We start from the raw sequence: 17,275 nt of genomic DNA, 5'->3' as shown, positions 1-17,275 counted from the left end.
TCTAATAAAACATAAATAAAAGCTTTAACAACCTTCATAAAACGTTCCGTTACACTCGATTCTTTTTCGCACCTAAAAAGGACCAAGCTTTAATTATTTCTTTTTCTTCGAGCTGGAGTAAACCCGCATTAAAAGTGGCATAACTCTCTCCTCAGAAATCTAAATGTAATAATTATTGAATCAAATTAAAGCTCTGTCTGTCCTCTGTCCAATGCCACCGGTTTCGGCTGAAAAGGACATTGGAGCCGCCAGATATGGTGATTTTACTCCGAGGTGCGCGGCTGTCTGAAACTCCAGTTTTTTAGAAATCCGGATTTTCAAACCCCACTACCATGAGTTATAGAACTCTAATGAGAAAATTTTCTTGAGCAAAAATGTTTTTCATATGATTATAAACATGATGTGTAAGATTAAAATGTTTTGATTTTTGAAAGTTTAATTGAAATTGAATTTTTACAAAACTAGTTTGAATTTTGAAAAACCGTTTTCACTTTCAAACTTGAAAATATTTTGTCATCCAAATCAAATAAGTTTTCAAAATGTTTTCAAAACTATATCTATATCACATATGTTCAAAATCTATATGCTCTTGAAAATTTGAGTGGGAGGTCTCTTTGTAGACAAGCCGAAAAATAAAAAGATGTGTAATCTCAAAACTTTCAAGTGTTCGAGTGAGTTGAAGTTCACACTTCCCTCACGCACTTTCCCGAAATAGAAAATAGGAAAAGATCGAGTATGTACCTTGTGCCTTTATGCACTAATACTACTCTGAACATGTCGATCTAGGATTCTCTTCTAGTTGTCCTCTCTGTCGCTCTCTAACTAGGAAATCTGTTTCCGAACTTATAAGAGTCGATGAACCAACTCCAAAAACTAAGTGGGAGGGTTATACTTGTTGTTTGTAACCCACGATCCCCAACACTAATGAAAAGTGCAAGTGTCGCCGGACTAAGAGTCACCCTCGTGGCCCTCTCTTAAATGAGAGTACTCAAGGGCGCTTTGCTCTGATCATTGCTCAATGAGCTACGTCCGAGAGTGAGACGATGATGGCAAGGCCTCCCCTTGGGGGATTGTTTTTCAAAGTTGATCTTTTGGACTAAGTGGTTGGTTGCACACTTAGGCTCAATCCCTAGTAATCCTCCCTCGAGGCCCTGCGAAAGGATGTGAGTGATCAAACCAATTTACAAGGTGGCTAGTCAAAATAGATGTATTGACATCTTGGCTTAGCATTAATGATGTGTCATTTACTTATAAAAGGAGATTTTTTTGCGGCCTTCTCTTGAGGGAGTAAATTATCGTTTGGTTTATAACACCTTTGGATTTTATAAAGTCTTAAACAAACTTAAATCCTAAACCAAAGACTAATCATAAACTTGTTTCAACTTATATAGGCAATATGTCTCTCAACCATCTCTCTATCTTTCTTTCCTCGATCAAACTCGAAAATGAAAACTACATAGATTCGAAACGTAACCTCGACATAATACCTACCGTTAACAAGCACAAATGGGTACTCACCACCCCGTGTCCTCCTCTGACGAATGATGATTCAACTCAAGAGGACAATGACGCCTTAGCGGCCTGGCTTCGATCTGATGAGATTGTGAGGTGCTATATGTTAGCATCAATGAACAATATGCTGAAAAAGCAACATCGTGACATCGAGACTGCCGCCGACATGCTCTACAATCTCCTTGAGATGTTTGGAGGGCAAAGGCGTCAAGTAAGGCAAAAAGCAGTCCGACAGTTTATGAACTGTCATATGAAGGCTAGGACTCCTGTTAGAAACTTTATGATACTGATCATTAGTTTTCTAAATAAAATGGAAATCCTAGGATCTGAGATTGATGGAAAGAATATCATAGATATGATCTTAGAAACTCTCCCCGCATCTCTTGATACCTCCAAGATGAACTACTCCGTAAACAAGCTAGAGTACATTGTTACCAAGCTTATGAAGGAACTTCACACTGCTATAGGTCTCACTAAGAGAAAGAGGAATCAAGGAGAGGCACATGCTACTGAGCAAAAAGCCTCCGCCTCTGGAACTAAGAAGAGACCTCACAAAGCCGATAAAATGAACTGTCCTGCCTATCGCAAAGCAAAGGAACATAGTATTGTACTAGTTACCGAAGCATGCTTAGTAGCTGATAATGTATCAACGTGGATTCTTGACTCCGCTGCTACTAACCATATTTATTGTTCCTTGAATGGTTTCAAGAAAACCAAAAGCTTAGAGGAAGGCGAGTTCTGTTTCAAATGGGGTGATGGGAGCCTGGTGTCCGCGAAGGCTGTGGGATCCGTGACGCTGTCTTTTGAAGACCACACTTTAAACTTGAATAATGTTTATTTTGTTCCTACCTTTGGGAAGAACTTAATATCCGTTGCTCGTCTTCTTGAGCAAGATTATTGTTTAAAGTTCATTAAGAATGGAATTCGTATTTTGTTTCCTGATAATTCTTTTGTCACTGATGCATGTATGAAGAATGCTCTTTTCTACATCTATCCCACTAAACCTTCTCTTTTAGACACCGAAATAGATGATGATCTAATTAGGGAGCCGAAGAGGATCAAACTTTCTGAATCCTCCGATCTAACAAAATCAACATACCTATGGCACTTAAAGACTTGGTCATATCAGTCTAGATAGGATTAAGAGACTTGTGAGGGATGGTCCACTCCAAGCCTCTGCAATAGGTTCACTACCTACTTGTGAATCCTGTATAGAAGGAAAAATGACTAAGCGACCTTTCTCCGATAAGGGTCGAAGAGCCACTGAGTTGCTGGAACTGATACATTCTGATGTATGTGGTCCGCTCAGCCAACAGGCACGTGGAGGATACGAATACTTTGTTACCTTCACCGATGATTACTCACGATATGGGTTTGTGTCACGACCCGCGAGCCTTAGCTCGCCCACGAGCCGCGGCAGAGATCTTCGTATCTTACTTGACATAAATAAAATTCATAAAAACTTTGGTGGAAGCGCTTCCAGAAAACATTTTCTAGAAAAACTTTTAAAATATTTACATAAACGTCTCAAAAATATGGGCGAATTTTTCGTTTTTCTTAAAACATACTATTTAAAACTTTACAACAAAAGACTCGTCTTTTAAAAACAAAACAAACTCATTCGCCCTTGACTTAGCCACAGGTCGGCAGCCGTACATACACACGCCTACTTACTTACCGGTTTCGCTGATGCTCTGCTCAGTCTTCTTTAGCCTTTCCTTTATCTACAATATCAAGATAATAACTGTGAGTCGAAAGACTCAGTAAGCGGATATCTACATATCTAATGCACAATGCACATAACACATAAACAATACATAACATGAGATCATATCTTTTCATAACTTGCGGAAGTATCGGCTTAGGTCCCGATAAATCCACCTTACTTGAGAATCAATCGGCTTAGGTCCCGACAGATTCATCTTACTTAAGAACCAATCGGCTTAGGTCCCGATAGATTCATCTGCTTAGGAATCACTCAGCTTAGGTCCCGAGAGATCCCCCTTACTTAAGAATTCACCAGCTTAGGTCCCGGTGATTCACATCATAACATACTTGCTTTAATCATAACTATGGAATTACCAGCTTAGGTCCCGGTAACTCCTCTTACTTGAGAATATGCCAGCTTAGGTCCCGGCAATTCCCATCATACAATACATTTCCTGCTCGGGATCCCTTAATGATATCCGCACGACACATGTCTTATTGGCGCCAGACAGGAGGGTGCACAGTCTCCTGCCTAATCCCCATGTGGTGCCAGCACGAAGCATAATAGGTACCTGCTAACAAGGGGTATATGTCGGAGGCGGTATCATTCTGTGTTTTCTCTTTAATTAACTTAACATGAGAGACTGCTTAATTCGGGTTTAATCCCGATCTTAACATATATTCTTTTCGCTTATTAACTCGTGAATTATAAGATCTTGAGATGCGACTCCCAAAGATCCTATCATAATATTCTCGCTTTTGAATACGAGTCTTAACTTCAGTCTCTCATAACCCAGTTCACTAGGACTGGATCTCTGGAAGGTGGCTAACTAAACACATAGCAAAGGCTCGGGTTCCTAGTTACCTCTAGCCATTTTTGTTAGCCGGACTAATTCCGTTTCCCAATTCGTTAGCGGCTTAAAGCCCTTAATCTTGATAGTGAATTGTCGCTTGGTTTATCTTACTCTTGCTTACTAGAAAGCATATAGAAAATGCACGTACAATATATGTATATATATAAAGATATATATAATATTTCTTGATATTGTAGGTGCCTAAAATCCACTTACCCGGATATGATTCTTTCCAATCCTGAATTCTTCTCTTCCAGATAAAAAGGTTATTCTTAACTTCACGTATAACCCAGTCCTCGTAAGCTTCTCCTGCTAATCCTTATAGCAATCTGGACGTATCTATGGAAGAGAAAGATCGAACATCGAGCATACTCAGTATCTCGTCCATTGATCTACTAACGTACACACTTCTACTAAAAGAAAGCTCATAAGGAACGTATTCAAAACGTCCTCCTAGTCACGCTACTCAGAGCGTCTAAAAAAACAAACATCAGGGAATACATGACAGAACAGAGACTAAAAAGAATCGACGCCTAAGAACAAGGCCTTAACAACTTCCCTGATCTAGGCTAAGAAACGCCCCGCTATTCGACCACCTATTCTTTTGACGGGACAAAGCCCATTGCTTAGGATAGGTTCCCGAAGGTCGAAACTAAAAGAAAAGAACGTATAGAGAAACTCTTACTAACAATCTAAAGAATACGTAAGTTATATGAAAATAACTCAAACCGACACTTCTCAAATGTGGTTTAGAAAATATTCTATGACTTGTCTCTTTTTATTGACAAGTTATAACGTTTGAGAACGTAAATAAAACATTTCTCGTTGATATTCTTTTTCCAAATTAAAAGAGTCAAGCTTATAGTCGAACTCGATTTTTAATACATAATTAAGATAAATATACTAAATAATTACGTGAATAATCAACGAGTTTAATAATGATACATATTAATTATTTTTTTTTAACGACTTACATAAAACGAGCTCGATTATAAAACATACATATTGATATTATATCGTAACTCTCATAATCTAGAACGACCCAACAAAAATAATTATAGGTTCGCACTAGCACGAGTCGAGACTCGGGAAATTTCTCGACTTTCTAACACTAAACCGAGACTTCGCGAGTCTCCGAACGAAACCCGACAGCCGTGAACAGCCCCCCGAGAGCCGCCACAAAGTCGCTGCTGTTCCCGACCCAACAGCTCGTCCCAACCGAGCCGATGAACCTCGCTGACCAGCCCCGCTCCGTCGTCACTCGCGCAACAGCTCCGCCAACCTTCGGACAGCCTCTTCGCCATCCCGAGCCGCTGCCCCGAGACCTGATCAGCCCACCTAAAACGAGCCTAGACTCTCAACATATATAACTCACACGCACACCAACGAAACAACCGTTAACTCCTATTCTCAACTAGAAAAAACAAAATCAATTCAAATCCAACATCACACGGCCAAAACAGACCCACACCAAACCAGATTAGCGATCAACACATCCACACACGCACGGCCAGCCCTAAACCAGAGAATTCCATACTAAAATGGGGCTTGACTAAGCAAATATTCAAATATCGAATCCAAACCAAGAGATAACCCGGAAACAACACTAATCCATGCCATGATTACACAAAAACACTCAGAGAGAAAAGCCCCAATTTCCAAAATTCAAACCCTAGAATCCGGATTCCAAAATTAGGGGAACCAAAAATCTAACCTTAATTCCGTGAAATCTCTTCTCTCCGGTGCTCGTTCCTTCTATTTCCGGCGATTTCTCTCGGTCCGGTGTCCTCGGCGTGCTCGCGGCGGCGCTGGTTCCTTCTCGGCCGCGCGTGGGTTGCGCTCGGGCTCGGTGGCTGGCTGGATGGCGCGCGCACAGGCTGGTGCTGGTAGTCGCGCGTCCTCTCCTTCTCAGTCTCGCTCTCTCGCTCTCTTCTCTCTTTCTCGGCCTTTCTCTTCCCCGAGCTCTCTCTCTCTCCCGCTCAGTTTTCTTCTGCTTCTTCTTTTCTCTTCTTTTCCTTTCTTTTTTTTTCTGGTTTGCCGACTCTTTTCTTCTTCACTCGGCCAAGTGATACTTATCACTTTGTGAAGAAGATGAGTCATAGATGACGTGGCAAGCTAGGAAGAAAACATCTTATTTACAATCCAAACTCTTTTCCTTGTTTTCTTTCAAATGGGTCCCATAAAAATTGTTACAACCACGTCCTTTCATACAATTATTTAATTAAATCCATAACCGAACGGATTATAATTATATGATTCGAACCGAAAATTTTCTCGTTCGTTCTCGATTAATTAAAATATATTTAAGGATTCTCGGAATTAATTCTCTTCCTTGAGAATTTGTTTCTTAAATTAATTTCCGGAATGTCTCTTCGGAAATAATTTATTAATCGAGTTAAGCTCGATAATTCCTTTATTTATTCCGAGATTTTCCATAACCTTAACATATTTAAAATTAATTCGATAAATCCATTGGAGTATAATTCACTCGAGAATTTAATTGTACCAACGGAAACTCGTCATTTATTTCCAAATCTCCAAATACGAGTGACGCAGAAACTTGTCCTTACAATCCCTACCCCCTTAAGTTAGTTTCGTCCTCGAAACTTAAAGCAAAGCAGGGTACTCCTTCTGCATCACATTATCGAGTTTCCGGATAATTTTTCATCTTCAGAAAACAAGAGATGATATACCTTCCTCTAAACATGTCGTCGCTCGATGAATAACAAACTGATTCTGGTCTTAGAGTCCACACACGTATCATACTCAAACTACACTGGTGACTTGAAATAGTCACTTCCTAACGGTTAGATATAACTAACCAGGAATTCACTTCATCATAAAGTGCGATTACCTCCCACCAGCTTCGAGCTTCAAGTTCCAGCTGGTTCACAGCACAAGCAACCCTCTCAGCATCTATAAGTTGCATGTACGTGAAGATCTGTTGGACCCTTTTAATCCAATTTTCCGCAAGGGAAGGATCAGCATCTCCATCGAAAGTCGGTGGTTTCTGCTTACGAAAACGCTCATATACAGGCTCCCCGACAGTCGGTGCCATTATCGGAATCTGGAACAGCGAAACCTCATCTGGCGCCATAGCTTGAGCTTGTGGTGGCGCTTGCACATTCTGACCATTTGGATTCCTATTCATATTTCGCATGTACTCACCTTGTCCTCCAGGTTGTTCTGGTCGATGCGCCTGGGGTTCAGGGTCTTGTTGTCCCTGTGGAGGTTGCTGCTCGTTCATTCGCGCAATAAGTTGCGTGATCAACCTGTTCTGCTCTTCTATTTGAGCATCCCTTCGACGAGCATCTTCTACTTGACGCTCTAAAGCCCTGCTAATCTCAATCATTTCTTGTGAAAGATCTGTCTGCGTTCGCTTCTTAGGTCCCATTCTTAATCCTTACTTCACCTAAGAGTAGGATTGGGTAAGCATACGGTTATCCTAATGTAACCGCTATCTTTCACAAAGACTCAACAAGATATTATAGATAAGGCTATCTTAAACATCAGCTGACTTATAAGTAAGTAAGTTAGTGTATGTACGACCACAAGTCTACAGAAACGGCTCAACCTGGGCTCTGATACCAAAAATTCTGTCACGACCCGCGAGCCTTAGCTCGCCCACGAGCCGCGGCAGAGATCTTCGTATCTTACTTGACATAAATAAAATTCATAAAAACTTTGGTGGAAGCGCTTCCAGAAAACATTTTCTAGAAAAACTTTTAAAATATTTACATAAACGTCTCAAAAATATGGGCGAATTTTTCGTTTTTCTTAAAACATACTATTTAAAACTTTACAACAAAAGACTCGTCTTTTAAAAACAAAACAAACTCATTCGCCCTTGACTTAGCCACAGGTCGGCAGCCGTACATACACACGCCTACTTACTTACCGGTTTCGCTGATGCTCTGCTCAGTCTTCTTTAGCCTTTCCTTTATCTACAATATCAAGATAATAACTGTGAGTCGAAAGACTCAGTAAGCGGATATCTACATATCTAATGCACAATGCACATAACACATAAACAATACATAACATGAGATCATATCTTTTCATAACTTGCGGAAGTATCGGCTTAGGTCCCGATAAATCCACCTTACTTGAGAATCAATCGGCTTAGGTCCCGACAGATTCATCTTACTTAAGAACCAATCGGCTTAGGTCCCGATAGATTCATCTGCTTAGGAATCACTCAGCTTAGGTCCCGAGAGATCCCCCTTACTTAAGAATTCACCAGCTTAGGTCCCGGTGATTCACATCATAACATACTTGCTTTAATCATAACTATGGAATTACCAGCTTAGGTCCCGGTAACTCCTCTTACTTGAGAATATGCCAGCTTAGGTCCCGGCAATTCCCATCATACAATACATTTCCTGCTCGGGATCCCTTAATGATATCCGCACGACACATGTCTTATTGGCGCCAGACAGGAGGGTGCACAGTCTCCTGCCTAATCCCCATGTGGTGCCAGCACGAAGCATAATAGGTACCTGCTAACAAGGGGTATATGTCGGAGGCGGTATCATTCTGTGTTTTCTCTTTAATTAACTTAACATGAGAGACTGCTTAATTCGGGTTTAATCCCGATCTTAACATATATTCTTTTCGCTTATTAACTCGTGAATTATAAGATCTTGAGATGCGACTCCCAAAGATCCTATCATAATATTCTCGCTTTTGAATACGAGTCTTAACTTCAGTCTCTCATAACCCAGTTCACTAGGACTGGATCTCTGGAAGGTGGCTAACTAAACACATAGCAAAGGCTCGGGTTCCTAGTTACCTCTAGCCATTTTTGTTAGCCGGACTAATTCCGTTTCCCAATTCGTTAGCGGCTTAAAGCCCTTAATCTTGATAGTGAATTGTCGCTTGGTTTATCTTACTCTTGCTTACTAGAAAGCATATAGAAAATGCACGTACAATATATGTATATATATAAAGATATATATAATATTTCTTGATATTGTAGGTGCCTAAAATCCACTTACCCGGATATGATTCTTTCCAATCCTGAATTCTTCTCTTCCAGATAAAAAGGTTATTCTTAACTTCACGTATAACCCAGTCCTCGTAAGCTTCTCCTGCTAATCCTTATAGCAATCTGGACGTATCTATGGAAGAGAAAGATCGAACATCGAGCATACTCAGTATCTCGTCCATTGATCTACTAACGTACACACTTCTACTAAAAGAAAGCTCATAAGGAACGTATTCAAAACGTCCTCCTAGTCACGCTACTCAGAGCGTCTAAAAAAACAAACATCAGGGAATACATGACAGAACAGAGACTAAAAAGAATCGACGCCTAAGAACAAGGCCTTAACAACTTCCCTGATCTAGGCTAAGAAACGCCCCGCTATTCGACCACCTATTCTTTTGACGGGACAAAGCCCATTGCTTAGGATAGGTTCCCGAAGGTCGAAACTAAAAGAAAAGAACGTATAGAGAAACTCTTACTAACAATCTAAAGAATACGTAAGTTATATGAAAATAACTCAAACCGACACTTCTCAAATGTGGTTTAGAAAATATTCTATGACTTGTCTCTTTTTATTGACAAGTTATAACGTTTGAGAACGTAAATAAAACATTTCTCGTTGATATTCTTTTTCCAAATTAAAAGAGTCAAGCTTATAGTCGAACTCGATTTTTAATACATAATTAAGATAAATATACTAAATAATTACGTGAATAATCAACGAGTTTAATAATGATACATATTAATTATTTTTTTTTAACGACTTACATAAAACGAGCTCGATTATAAAACATACATATTGATATTATATCGTAACTCTCATAATCTAGAACGACCCAACAAAAATAATTATAGGTTCGCACTAGCACGAGTCGAGACTCGGGAAATTTCTCGACTTTCTAACACTAAACCGAGACTTCGCGAGTCTCCGAACGAAACCCGACAGCCGTGAACAGCCCCCCGAGAGCCGCCACAAAGTCGCTGCCGTTCCCGACCCAACAGCTCGTCCCAACCGAGCCGATGAACCTCGCTGACCAGCCCCGCTCCGTCGTCACTCGCGCAACAGCTCCGCCAACCTTCGGACAGCCTCTTCGCCATCCCGAGCCGCTGCCCCGAGACCTGATCAGCCCACCTAAAACGAGCCTAGACTCTCAACATATATAACTCACACGCACACCAACGAAACAACCGTTAACTCCTATTCTCAACTAGAAAAAACAAAATCAATTCAAATCCAACATCACACGGCCAAAACAGACCCACACCAAACCAGATTAGCGATCAACACATCCACACACGCACGGCCAGCCCTAAACCAGAGAATTCCATACTAAAATGGGGCTTGACTAAGCAAATATTCAAATATCGAATCCAAACCAAGAGATAACCCGGAAACAACACTAATCCATGCCATGATTACACAAAAACACTCAGAGAGAAAAGCCCCAATTTCCAAAATTCAAACCCTAGAATCCGGATTCCAAAATTAGGGGAACCAAAAATCTAACCTTAATTCCGTGAAATCTCTTCTCTCCGGTGCTCGTTCCTTCTGTTTCCGGCGATTTCTCTCGGTCCGGTGTCCTCGGCGTGCTCGCGGCGGCGCTGGTTCCTTCTCGGCCGCGCGTGGGTTGCGCTCGGGCTCGGTGGCTGGCTGGATGGCGCGCGCACAGGCTGGTGCTGGTAGTCGCGCGTCCTCTCCTTCTCAGTCTCGCTCTCTTCTCTCTTTCTCGGCCTTTCTCTTCCCCGAGCTCTCTCTCTCTCCCGCTCAGTTTTCTTCTGCTTCTTCTTTTCTCTTCTTTTCCTTTCTTTTTTTTTTCTGGTTTGCCGAGTCTTTTCTTCTTCACTCGGCCAAGTGATACTTATCACTTTGTGAAGAAGATGAGTCATAGATGACGTGGCAAGCTAGGAAGAAAACATCTTATTTACAATCCAAACTCTTTTCCTTGTTTTCTTTCAAATGGGTCCCATAAAAATTGTTACAACCACGTCCTTTCATACAATTATTTAATTAAATCCATAACCGAACGGATTATAATTATATGATTCGAACCGAAAATTTTCTCGTTCGTTCTCGATTAATTAAAATATATTTAAGGATTCTCGGAATTAATTCTCTTCCTTGAGAATTTGTTTCTTAAATTAATTTCCGGAATGTCTCTTCGGAAATAATTTATTAATCGAGTTAAGCTCGATAATTCCTTTATTTATTCCGAGATTTTCCATAACCTTAACATATTTAAAATTAATTCGATAAATCCATTGGAGTATAATTCACTCGAGAATTTAATTGTACCAACGGAAACTCGTCATTTATTTCCAAATCTCCAAATACGAGTGACGCAGAAACTTGTCCTTACAATCCCTACCCCCTTAAGTTAGTTTCGTCCTCGAAACTTAAAGCAAAGCAGGGTACTCCTTCTGCATCACATTATCGAGTTTCCGGATAATTTTTCATCTTCAGAAAACAAGAGATGATATACCTTCCTCTAAACATGTCGTCGCTCGATGAATAACAAACTGATTCTGGTCTTAGAGTCCACACACGTATCATACTCAAACTACACTGGTGACTTGAAATAGTCACTTCCTAACGGTTAGATATAACTAACCAGGAATTCACTTCATCATAAAGTGCGATTACCTCCCACCAGCTTCGAGCTTCAAGTTCCAGCTGGTTCACAGCACAAGCAACCCTCTCAGCATCTATAAGTTGCATGTACGTGAAGATCTGTTGGACCCTTTTAATCCAATTTTCCGCAAGGGAAGGATCAGCATCTCCATCGAAAGTCGGTGGTTTCTGCTTACGAAAACGCTCATATACAGGCTCCCCGACAGTCGGTGCCATTATCGGAATCTGGAACAGCGAAACCTCATCTGGCGCCATAGCTTGAGCTTGTGGTGGCGCTTGCACATTCTGACCATTTGGATTCCTATTCATATTTCGCATGTACTCACCTTGTCCTCCAGGTTGTTCTGGTCGATGCGCCTGGGGTTCAGGGTCTTGTTGTCCCTGTGGAGGTTGCTGCTCGTTCATTCGCGCAATAAGTTGCGTGATCAACCTGTTCTGCTCTTCTATTTGAGCATCCCTTCGACGAGCATCTTCTACTTGACGCTCTAAAGCCCTGCTAATCTCAATCATTTCTTGTGAAAGATCTGTCTGCGTTCGCTTCTTAGGTCCCATTCTTAATCCTTACTTCACCTAAGAGTAGGATTGGGTAAGCATACGGTTATCCTAATGTAACCGCTATCTTTCACAAAGACTCAACAAGATATTATAGATAAGGCTATCTTAAACATCAGCTGACTTATAAGTAAGTAAGTTAGTGTATGTACGACCACAAGTCTACAGAAACGGCTCAACCTGGGCTCTGATACCAAAAATTCTGTCACGACCCGCGAGCCTTAGCTCGCCCACGAGCCGCGGCAGAGATCTTCGTATCTTACTTGACATAAATAAAATTCATAAAAACTTTGGTGGAAGCGCTTCCAGAAAACATTTTCTAGAAAAACTTTTAAAATATTTACATAAACGTCTCAAAAATATGGGCGAATTTTTCGTTTTTCTTAAAACATACTATTTAAAACTTTACAACAAAAGACTCGTCTTTTAAAAACAAAACAAACTCATTCGCCCTTGACTTAGCCACAGGTCGGCAGCCGTACATACACACGCCTACTTACTTACCGGTTTCGCTGATGCTCTGCTCAGTCTTCTTTAGCCTTTCCTTTATCTACAATATCAAGATAATAACTGTGAGTCGAAAGACTCAGTAAGCGGATATCTACATATCTAATGCACAATGCACATAACACATAAACAATACATAACATGAGATCATATCTTTTCATAACTTGCGGAAGTATCGGCTTAGGTCCCGATAAATCCACCTTACTTGAGAATCAATCGGCTTAGGTCCCGACAGATTCATCTTACTTAAGAACCAATCGGCTTAGGTCCCGATAGATTCATCTGCTTAGGAATCACTCAGCTTAGGTCCCGAGAGATCCCCCTTACTTAAGAATTCACCAGCTTAGGTCCCGGTGATTCACATCATAACATACTTGCTTTAATCATAACTATGGAATTACCAGCTTAGGTCCCGGTAACTCCTCTTACTTGAGAATATGCCAGCTTAGGTCCCGGCAATTCCCATCATACAATACATTTCCTGCTCGGGATCCCTTAATGATATCCGCACGACACATGTCTTATTGGCGCCAGACAGGAGGGTGCACAGTCTCCTGCCTAATCCCCATGTGGTGCCAGCACGAAGCATAATAGGTACCTGCTAACAAGGGGTATATGTCGGAGGCGGTATCATTCTGTGTTTTCTCTTTAATTAACTTAACATGAGAGACTGCTTAATTCGGGTTTAATCCCGATCTTAACATATATTCTTTTCGCTTATTAACTCGTGAATTATAAGATCTTGAGATGCGACTCCCAAAGATCCTATCATAATATTCTCGCTTTTGAATACGAGTCTTAACTTCAGTCTCTCATAACCCAGTTCACTAGGACTGGATCTCTGGAAGGTGGCTAACTAAACACATAGCAAAGGCTCGGGTTCCTAGTTACCTCTAGCCATTTTTGTTAGCCGGACTAATTCCGTTTCCCAATTCGTTAGCGGCTTAAAGCCCTTAATCTTGATAGTGAATTGTCGCTTGGTTTATCTTACTCTTGCTTACTAGAAAGCATATAGAAAATGCACGTACAATATATGTATATATATAAAGATATATATAATATTTCTTGATATTGTAGGTGCCTAAAATCCACTTACCCGGATATGATTCTTTCCAATCCTGAATTCTTCTCTTCCAGATAAAAAGGTTATTCTTAACTTCACGTATAACCCAGTCCTCGTAAGCTTCTCCTGCTAATCCTTATAGCAATCTGGACGTATCTATGGAAGAGAAAGATCGAACATCGAGCATACTCAGTATCTCGTCCATTGATCTACTAACGTACACACTTCTACTAAAAGAAAGCTCATAAGGAACGTATTCAAAACGTCCTCCTAGTCACGCTACTCAGAGCGTCTAAAAAAACAAACATCAGGGAATACATGACAGAACAGAGACTAAAAAGAATCGACGCCTAAGAACAAGGCCTTAACAACTTCCCTGATCTAGGCTAAGAAACGCCCCGCTATTCGACCACCTATTCTTTTGACGGGACAAAGCCCATTGCTTAGGATAGGTTCCCGAAGGTCGAAACTAAAAGAAAAGAACGTATAGAGAAACTCTTACTAACAATCTAAAGAATACGTAAGTTATATGAAAATAACTCAAACCGACACTTCTCAAATGTGGTTTAGAAAATATTCTATGACTTGTCTCTTTTTATTGACAAGTTATAACGTTTGAGAACGTAAATAAAACATTTCTCGTTGATATTCTTTTTCCAAATTAAAAGAGTCAAGCTTATAGTCGAACTCGATTTTTAATACATAATTAAGATAAATATACTAAATAATTACGTGAATAATCAACGAGTTTAATAATGATACATATTAATTATTTTTTTTAACGACTTACATAAAACGAGCTCGATTATAAAACATACATATTGATATTATATCGTAACTCTCATAATCTAGAACGACCCAACAAAAATAATTATAGGTTCGCACTAGCACGAGTCGAGACTCGGGAAATTTCTCGACTTTCTAACACTAAACCGAGACTTCGCGAGTCTCCGAACGAAACCCGACAGCCGTGAACAGCCCCCCGAGAGCCGCCACAAAGTCGCTGCCGTTCCCGACCCAACAGCTCGTCCCAACCGAGCCGATGAACCTCGCTGACCAGCCCCGCTCCGTCGTCACTCGCGCAACAGCTCCGCCAACCTTCGGACAGCCTCTTCGCCATCCCGAGCCGCTGCCCCGAGACCTGATCAGCCCACCTAAAACGAGCCTAGACTCTCAACATATATAACTCACACGCACACCAACGAAACAACCGTTAACTCCTATTCTCAACTAGAAAAAACAAAATCAATTCAAATCCAACATCACACGGCCAAAACAGACCCACACCAAACCAGATTAGCGATCAACACATCCACACACGCACGGCCAGCCCTAAACCAGAGAATTCCATACTAAAATGGGGCTTGACTAAGCAAATATTCAAATATCGAATCCAAACCAAGAGATAACCCGGAAACAACACTAATCCATGCCATGATTACACAAAAACACTCAGAGAGAAAAGCCCCAATTTCCAAAATTCAAACCCTAGAATCCGGATTCCAAAATTAGGGGAACCAAAAATCTAACCTTAATTCCGTGAAATCTCTTCTCTCCGGTGCTCGTTCCTTCTGTTTCCGGCGATTTCTCTCGGTCCGGTGTCCTCGGCGTGCTCGCGGCGGCGCTGGTTCCTTCTCGGCCGCGCGTGGGTTGCGCTCGGGCTCGGTGGCTGGCTGGATGGCGCGCGCACAGGCTGGTGCTGGTAGTCGCGCGTCCTCTCCTTCTCAGTCTCGCTCTCTTCTCTCTTTCTCGGCCTTTCTCTTCCCCGAGCTCTCTCTCTCTCCCGCTCAGTTTTCTTCTGCTTCTTCTTTTCTCTTCTTTTCCTTTCTTTTTTTTTTCTGGTTTGCCGACTCTTTTCTTCTTCACTCGGCCAAGTGATACTTATCACTTTGTGAAGAAGATGAGTCATAGATGACGTGGCAAGCTAGGAAGAAAACATCTTATTTACAATCCAAACTCTTTTCCTTGTTTTCTTTCAAATGGGTCCCATAAAAATTGTTACAACCACGTCCTTTCATACAATTATTTAATTAAATCCATAACCGAACGGATTATAATTATATGATTCGAACCGAAAATTTTCTCGTTCGTTCTCGATTAATTAAAATATATTTAAGGATTCTCGGAATTAATTCTCTTCCTTGAGAATTTGTTTCTTAAATTAATTTCCGGAATGTCTCTTCGGAAATAATTTATTAATCGAGTTAAGCTCGATAATTCCTTTATTTATTCCGAGATTTTCCATAACCTTAACATATTTAAAATTAATTCGATAAATCCATTGGAGTATAATTCACTCGAGAATTTAATTGTACCAACGGAAACTCGTCATTTATTTCCAAATCTCCAAATACGAGTGACGCAGAAACTTGTCCTTACAGTTTGTCTATTTGCTCAAACACAAATCCGAGACCTTTAACGTATTTAAGGTCTTTAGGGCTTTAGTGGAAAAGCAAACTGGCAAAGTGATCAAAACCCTTCGATCTGATCGAGGTGGTGAGTATATGTCTGGAGAGTTCGATGACTTTCTTAAAGAAGAAGGTATCGCTTCTCAGCTTACCGCACCTGGCACACCTCAACAAAACGGAGTGTCAGAGAGAAGAAACCGAACTCTTATGGAGATGGTTAGATCAATGATGAGTTACTCATCACTCCCGCTTTCCTTTTGGGGATATGCCCTCGAAACAGCCGCTTACATTCTGAACCAAGTTCCGTCTAAAACGGTTCCTGGTACTCCTTATGAACGATGGACTGGCCGTAAAGTTAATCTTGGCCGCATCCGAATTTGGGGTTGCCCTGCACACGTGCTGAGGCAAAAGACTAGCAAGTTGGCTAGTAGGTCAGAATTGTGCCTGTTTGTGGGATATCCAAAGGAAAGCAAAGGTTTTACTTTCTATAGTCCCGAGGACGATAAGACTTTCGTTAGCACGAATGCTCGTTTCCTTGAGGAGGACTTTATGAAAGATGCAAAACCTAGAAGCAAAATTGTGCTTGAAGAAAAGTTGGGTGAGGAAGCTTCTACCTCATCTGTAAGAACTATTCTTACCCCAACTGAAACACAACCTAACTCATCAGAATCTCGTCAAGTAGTACTTCGACGTAGTGGGAGGGCTACTCAAAAGCCTGACAGGTACATGTCTTATGGAGATTCTCTTGTAGCCGTCTCCGACATGGATGACCCTGTTTCCTATAGCCAAGCGATGGCTTGTTCTGAATCAAACCTTTGGCTTGACGCCATGAAAGTTGAAATGCACTCGATGTATGTCAACAAAGTTTGGAAACTTGTAGACCTTCCTGAAGGGATTAAACCCGTAGGGTGTAAGTGGATATACAAGAAGAAAAGGGGTCCTGATGGGAACATTGAGACGTTCAAAGCACGACTTGTGGCGAAGGGTTATACCCAACAAGAAGGGATTGACTATGAAGAAACCTTCTCGCCAGTCGCGATGCTTAAATCCATCCGC

The 17,275-nt window shown here is 41.0% G+C and overlaps 3 long non-coding RNA genes across 3 annotated transcripts; all 3 read right to left on the bottom strand.

Moving 5' to 3' along the window:
- Nucleotides 1-2,930: 2,930 nt before the first annotated feature.
- On the bottom strand, nt 2,931-6,269 carry LOC149407924 (uncharacterized). Its single transcript, XR_016297290.1, has 3 exons — nt 5,788-6,269; nt 4,290-4,412; nt 2,931-3,236 (listed from the first exon to the last, which is right to left on the bottom strand). It is a non-coding gene; the product is annotated as an uncharacterized LOC149407924 (long non-coding RNA).
- A 952-nt stretch (nt 6,270-7,221) lies between these two features.
- Nucleotides 7,222-10,775, bottom strand: LOC149407923 (uncharacterized). Its single transcript, XR_016297289.1, has 3 exons — nt 10,569-10,775; nt 9,071-9,193; nt 7,222-8,017 (listed from the first exon to the last, which is right to left on the bottom strand). It is a non-coding gene; the product is annotated as an uncharacterized LOC149407923 (long non-coding RNA).
- Nucleotides 10,776-11,995: 1,220 nt separating this feature from the next.
- LOC149407922 (uncharacterized) lies at nt 11,996-15,548 on the bottom strand. The gene is made up of 3 exons (XR_016297287.1): nt 15,342-15,548; nt 13,845-13,967; nt 11,996-12,791 (listed from the first exon to the last, which is right to left on the bottom strand). It is a non-coding gene; the product is annotated as an uncharacterized LOC149407922 (long non-coding RNA).
- Nucleotides 15,549-17,275: the final 1,727 nt, after the last annotated feature.

This window comes from Urtica dioica, chromosome 1 (genome assembly GCF_054948205.1).
Source record: "Urtica dioica subsp. dioica isolate 48M chromosome 1, U.dioica_male_clone48M_v1_H2, whole genome shotgun sequence".
NCBI lineage: Eukaryota > Viridiplantae > Streptophyta > Magnoliopsida > Rosales > Urticaceae > Urtica > Urtica dioica.
This window is presented reverse-complemented; position numbering and strand designations above follow the sequence as displayed.